Source organism: Nicotiana attenuata, chromosome 7 (assembly GCF_001879085.1).
Source record: "Nicotiana attenuata strain UT chromosome 7, NIATTr2, whole genome shotgun sequence".
NCBI classification, from domain to species: domain Eukaryota; kingdom Viridiplantae; phylum Streptophyta; class Magnoliopsida; order Solanales; family Solanaceae; genus Nicotiana; species Nicotiana attenuata.
Genome location: NC_031995.1, coordinates 90,794,077 through 90,800,679, shown reverse-complemented (window position 1 = coordinate 90,800,679; position 6,603 = coordinate 90,794,077).

Here is a 6,603-nt window from a genome sequence, read left to right as displayed (position 1 = left end):
TGATACTTGACCAGCATGTATAAACTAAATAACTAATTATGCCATGTGTCATTTTTTTAGGTTGCCACTTGGCTTAAGGAGAGGGCTTTTTCCTCTCCTTTTAATAATATATAGATTAGTACCGTAAAGGTCTCATTTTTGACAGTAAACAGGGGCTTCTGAGAGGATTCTTTAATCAACCAAAACATTAATTATACATCATATTTTGGTATTATCCTATTTATTTATTCTATACTATATTAAAAGCACGAAAGTCCTTAGCTTTTTTTACCCTTTAAAATAGGGTACACACTAGACAAAATTGTCATTTAACTATTTTTCTAATATTTAGGACTTCAAAATCACTAAAATTCTCTATATTATCTTTTTCCTTATTTAACTACATAATACCATATTTGTAAAAAAAAAAAAAAATACTAGCAAAATCAAAGTAGAAACTAGCGTATACTTTGAACTCCTATAAGGTTTAGGAGTGTTTTCTATGTATAGAATTATTGCCGGTTAATTCTTTAAAATTTTACTAATATTTTAGTAAAATAAAAGGAAATTAATAGAAAGAGAATAAGTAGAAAGCAAATAAAGTCTTGTGCAATTAAAACTCCTTATTCTTTCTTTTCTTAAATGTAAGATGTTACTCTTGTAGTGTGAATACTTCAAAGTTTATCACTATCCACTTTACAACAAATAACTTAAAATAATTAAAGGGTGGGATACACATGCATCAATTAATTTTAAATCAAAAACTATTGAAATTTCCTATACATCGTAAATCAAAACCTATAAACCTAATAAAAAAATATCTATAAATAAGTTTACAAAATATAGGAATATAATTTTTAAAATAATTATAATTATATTATAGTAATAATAAACTATAAGATATTTTAAATTTTTTGTTAAATTTATACATGTTAAAGCACAAATCCAATTAGATAATTGAAGCATAAATGTGATAAAGAAATTTGTATAACGAAATTAATAGTAATAAATTGCACGTATTTCTTTATAAGAAATTTAAGGATGAAATAGTAGAAAATAAGGTATATTATAAATAAGTCGTCATTTTTAATTTTTTTTAATTTTTGGCATTTAGTCCTACTAATGATAGCTTCACTATATTTTTTTTATATTAAACTATTTATCGTAAATATTAACTCAACCGTAATTATCTTTTAGACTTTGTAATTTCAAGTTCATAACTATTGAAGTCTCCTATACATCGTAAATCAAACCTATAAATATATTACGACGAGTAAAAATGTTATATTTAACTAAGTTTACAAATGACAGGATTATATTTGAAAATAATATAATTATATTAATAATAACTATAGTGTACTTTAAAATTTTTGTTGAGCTTTTACACGTTAAAGCACAAACCCAATCAAATAAGTGAGGCATAAATAAGATACTGAAATATATCAGAATTATACTAATAAATCGTATGTATTTTTATAAAAAATTTAAGGATGAAATAATAAGAAAAATATGTATTATAAATAATAAGTTGTCACTTTTTTCTTGTATTTAGTCCAAAAAATGACGACGCCTCACTACATTTTTTTATATTAAATTTTTTATTATAAGATATTAGTTCAACTATAGTCATTTTTTAGACTTTACAATATTAATTTTTGGGAAGCTATAAGACCAACCTTTATATTCTTTTTTGTGTTTTGTTTTCTATATTAGGCCACCAAAACAGCAATAATTCTCATAAGATCACATACGTCCTCATAAATCACAATAAAGCATCTAAAAACTTATGTCGAACATGATTTTTTTCATTTATTGAGCTAACTAAATAGGAACAACATTCAAATTTTTAAAAATTTCTTTAACTTTTATTAGACAAATACATAGTTTGATAATATTTAAGTAGTTTTTAAAAAATTATGAACTCATTAATATAGATACACGCATAACGCGCGTATCGTAAAGCTAGTGTACAACTAATAGTACGTAGCAAACTCTGGTATTAGTAATGCAAGTTTTTTTTTTTGTTTCCCACCCGGTGTATGGTACCCACATTGGGGCCCGACTAAACCCGGACGGGAATTCCCTCATTGGTGACTCCATAACTAGGGACTTGAACCCGAGACATCTGGTTAAGGATGAAGGAGTACTTATCACTCCACCACAACCCTTGTTGGTGTAATGCAAGGGGTTTTAATACTTGTATAAGCATGGTTAAAGACATAATTGTTCCTCAAAACTTATTCCAAATACTTTTTATTTTGGGGGGTATTTCTGTAAACGACCAATATTTTTAGAAATTATGCAATATTGTAATACATCATATCAAACAGTGGATAAGAAATAATCTCAGCATAACTAATGTCAGCATAATTAATTTCAAAATTACTAATACCAATATTACTAATATATCTTATTTAGCATTATTCTTATACCTATTACCAAAGGACCCCTAAATAATTTTGACCGCGGGCTAAAAGTGACCTTTGCCCCCCCAAAAAAAGGGGGTTTGACACAGTTACCCACAAAAACAAAACTATTTACCCTTGTCTACCCATTTATTTTTCTACCCATAAACTAATTACATTTCCTACCCATAGTAGTTTTTGTGGGGAATTTTTTTCTCTATTCTCCAATTCTTTTTTATTTCTATGATTCTTTTCTTTTTTTCCTTTTTTTTATTTATTTTCTCCTTTTCTTTTTTCTCATTCCTAGTTTTTTCTTTTTTCTCTTTTATTCATTTATTTTTGCCTAAATCGTATTATTGTTATCTTTACCATAACTTATTTCACACTCAAATTTGACTCCTTCTTTACCTTTTTTTTTTTATTTTTTCTTTATTTCTTGTTCCTTTTCTAATTTCACATGATTGCCATGCAAACCTTGATCTCCTTCCCTACAAATATCAGTACATACTCTACCATTAGCAGTAACACCAATCAGTGATGGAGCAAGAAAACATAATCTACGACCACTAAATCTCCATATATACTAGTTAGAATAGAAATGATAATAAAATATTGAAAAATGCAATAAAAATATAAGTAGCAAAAAAGACTTCTAGTACCATATGATACCAATATGGTATACATGTATACCAACAGAGTATATGATTGCTCTAGAATATTGCTACAATTATCTGTGACTATACTACTATACCAAAACATTAAAGGATACAATAAAAGTATGAGAAAATTACATGCTCGCATTGCAAGCTAAATATTCATAAAGCAACTTGCTCATTCCATATACGAACAAGGTATATAGTTGTATGGATCGTTCCAACAATTGCCCATAATTATAAAAACTAGTACATAATCTATATCCATCAGCACAAAAAAATTCCAGCACTGCAAATCACGTTCATATAAATAATTTCAGAATAGAATTCACTTAAAAATGCAGCCAAGACAACCAAAAAAAAATGTTCAAACTACCATATGATACCAATATGGTATATAACTATACCAACATGGTATACAGTTTTACTGGTTAATTCCCGGCAACTATATGACTATACTACTATTACATAACACACATGCATAAAGAGAAAAATAAAAAAATAGTGCACCACATATTAATATAATAAGTATTTCAAGATATTGTACTATATTACTATTATTAAAAGAAAATCAAATATTGTACTAATAAATGCAGCTAATACAACCAAAAAATGATTCAACTAGCATGTGATACCGATATAGTATATAGCTATACTAATAGGGTATATAGTTTGAACGAATTGTATACCAAAATGGTATATTTGTATACTATTTGAGTATACAATACAAATTCGTCTTCTTCTCTTGTTCAACTATATTTCAACCCAAACTTCTAAACCTGCCAACAAGTCATATACCACTACTCAAACTTATTCCAACCTTCAGAACACTCAAAACAACATCAAAATATTAAATCACCCTCGAATTCAAGCCTAAGGATTCCAAAACCTCCGAATTTCGCAAACGATGTAAAAACCTATCAAACCTCATCCGAATGACCTGAAATTTTGCACACACATCACAAATGACACAACGAACCTACTCCAATTTCCGAAATTCTAATACGACCTCGATATCAAGATTTCCACTACCGACCGGAAAACGCCAAATTTCTAATTTCTCCAATTCAAGCCTAAATCTACCACGGACCTCCAAAATACATTCCGAACACGCTCATAAGTCAAAATTTGTGATTACATAAATAACTTCACAAATTGGTAGCAAACTGAAATCTAAAAAAATTTTATTCATTTTTTATAGATCTTTCTTTCTTAACTTTTTTTCTGGGACAAATGATAAAGATAGGAGAGAGAGGTAGATAGATCAAATGTCTTATGAAAAAATATAGGGACATTGACAAAAGAAAGAGAAAGAGCGGAGAAAAGGATAGGAGAAAAGAGAAAAGGAGGAGAAAAGTTAGCTTTAACAAGTCACAATAGGAAGAAGGATTAACGGGTAATTACTTTTAGTTGCATAGGTATTTTCATATTGTAATTATTTATAGAATAGGTAAAGGCGGGTAATTTTTTTGGGTAGAATAGACATATAGCATAATTTCCTAAAAAAAAAAAAAGCCTAGAGTGAGCTCCATTAGGTAGTGGATTTTTGGTTGTTACTATATACAGTAGTATAGTTGGGGAGAGGCATGGAGAAAGAAAGAGAAAATAGGGAAAAATTTGAAGCCTAAAATTAAGGAGTTGCTATGTTTTAAAAATCTTGTTATATTAGGTAATTAATTTCAAATGTCTTTCATAGTGGTGATTAAGCTTCTAATTTTACATATTTAGCTAGAAATTCCTTAATTTTAATTCTTTAAGAAATGTTTGACCAAATTTTTATAAATTGCTTCTTTTGAAAATACTTTTACCAAAATAGTTTTTCATATTATTTACTTTTGGAGAGAAGATTTACTATTTTCGTTTAAATCTGCTTTTAGAATTTGAGTTAATTCCCCAAATGATTAGTCAACTTGATGAATTTATCTAGTAAAATCACTTTTCTTTGTTTTAGGACAAAAAAAACACTAAACTATTCACTTGTTTCTCCAAATGTCATACACCACTATAAAAGATTAAAAGCCAATTTTCTTAAGAAAAGACAATTTTACCCCATGTCAATTAATATATAATGTTAACAATTGTATTAAATTATTAAATAACTTTTTAAGTTTATATAAAATTATAATAGGACTATAAATTCAAAAGTTAATCACATATAAATTCCGTCAAATGAAACCAATTCCAAACAATTGAATATAAAATAAATAAATTAATATTTAGGATTTTAATGGAATTTGGTTTTATTTCATCAAATCAAATCCAAAAAAATTTGTCCATTGTATATTAGTTGTTGTCTTGCTGGACTCCTTCAATATTATTTCATAAGTAATTATTCTGATCTTTGGTTTAGTTTTTAAGTAATCCCTTTTGAATATTTTAATGAGTTAGCAAAATCTTATAGGAGTAAAATACAAAATGATTTTGAAAACAGAAAGATGCAAAATTGACACATGAATTGCAAAACAGTAGAAGACAAAATGCTTTATAAACGCACCATAAAGTTTATATTAAGTTCTTTATATGTAAAATATTAATTCATCATTAGTTATTCTTTAAACGTCATATTGTCACAATCAATTTTGTTTGATAATCTTTTCAACGACCAAAAGAATAAATTTTTAGTTTATTTTATTTGATAAAACTTTATAAGAAATATGATAAAAGTATTTTTACGTTTTATTTGCGATATTAGGTCACAAAAATAATTAATTTTTAATCATTAGAAATCACAGTAAGGTATCTGAAAAGTTTCATAGATACATTTCTTCATTTATTGAATTAGTTAAACAAATACGACATTATCATTTTTTAGATTTATACTTTATTTTTATTATAAGTTTATATAACTCAAACAATATATCTAATAATTTTATGCGAATTTTAACATTATGTATTTATTAATATGGGTATCTTTTCTTATAAAACTAGATGAGGAAAGGCCCGTATACGGGCCCAACATTGTAATCTTAAAATTATTGTTTGTCGGTGCTCAATCAATTTTTTGATAAATAAATCGATCATTGTTATATCCATTTGATAACCGATAGAGAATGATTTTGGGGATCACAATCTACAATTAATTTATTTTAGTAATATACAAAAAATTAAACTATAAATTGTAACCCGCTTAAGTTGCTCCAATTATTAACATAAAAAGACTATGTGCTATGATACTCATTTTAACATCAATGTCAAATATAAACATCAAATTGTAAAATTGATTGAATGATATTATTTTCCCACTATATTTGAATTTTTAACAAGATAATACATTAAAGGTACAAATGTAATTTATATTAATAATTTTTCTACAATAAAAAACTAACCGATCTATTTGTAAACTAATTTTGAATACATCCAATTTGGTCTTCCAAGTGTTTCAATAGTGGGAACAATCAGCTACCTGATGAAAGTTAAAATGAACAACATCATTCTTTACAATACGAGAAAAGTTGGAAAAAAACTTATGATTTTACTTTATGTCTTGTATACAACAAAATCAAGAGAAATTTTTAGTACAGTCAACAAAGAGAACTTCACTTGCATCCCTAAAGAGGCAATTTACT